This window comes from Arachis ipaensis, chromosome B09 (genome assembly GCF_000816755.2).
Source record: "Arachis ipaensis cultivar K30076 chromosome B09, Araip1.1, whole genome shotgun sequence".
NCBI lineage: Eukaryota > Viridiplantae > Streptophyta > Magnoliopsida > Fabales > Fabaceae > Arachis > Arachis ipaensis.
In genome coordinates, this window is record NC_029793.2 from 88,345,059 (window position 1) to 88,345,468 (window position 410).

The window sequence follows — 410 nt, forward strand, 5'->3', positions numbered from 1 at the left end:
TTTGTGCATGCATCTAGCTGGGCTTATGCCCTTAAGGTCACCTATGGACCACCCAAGTGCTGTCTTGTGTGTCCTTAGCACCTGAATAAGTGCCTCCTCTTCCTGTGAATTTAAAGCAGAGCTTATGATCACTGGAAAAGTGTCACCTTCTCCCAGAAACGCATATTTCAAGGATGGTGGTAATGGCTTGAGCTCGGGTTTAGGAGGTTTCTCTTTTTCCTGAGGAATTTTCAGAGGTTCTTTTATTTCCTCTGATTCCTCCAAATCAGGCTGAACATCTTTGAAGATGTCTTCTACCTCTGATTCGAGACTCTCAGCCATGTTGATCTCCTCTACCAGGAAGTCAATAATATCAACACTCATGCAGTCTTTTGATGTGTCTGGATGCTGCATGGCTTTGACAGCGTTCA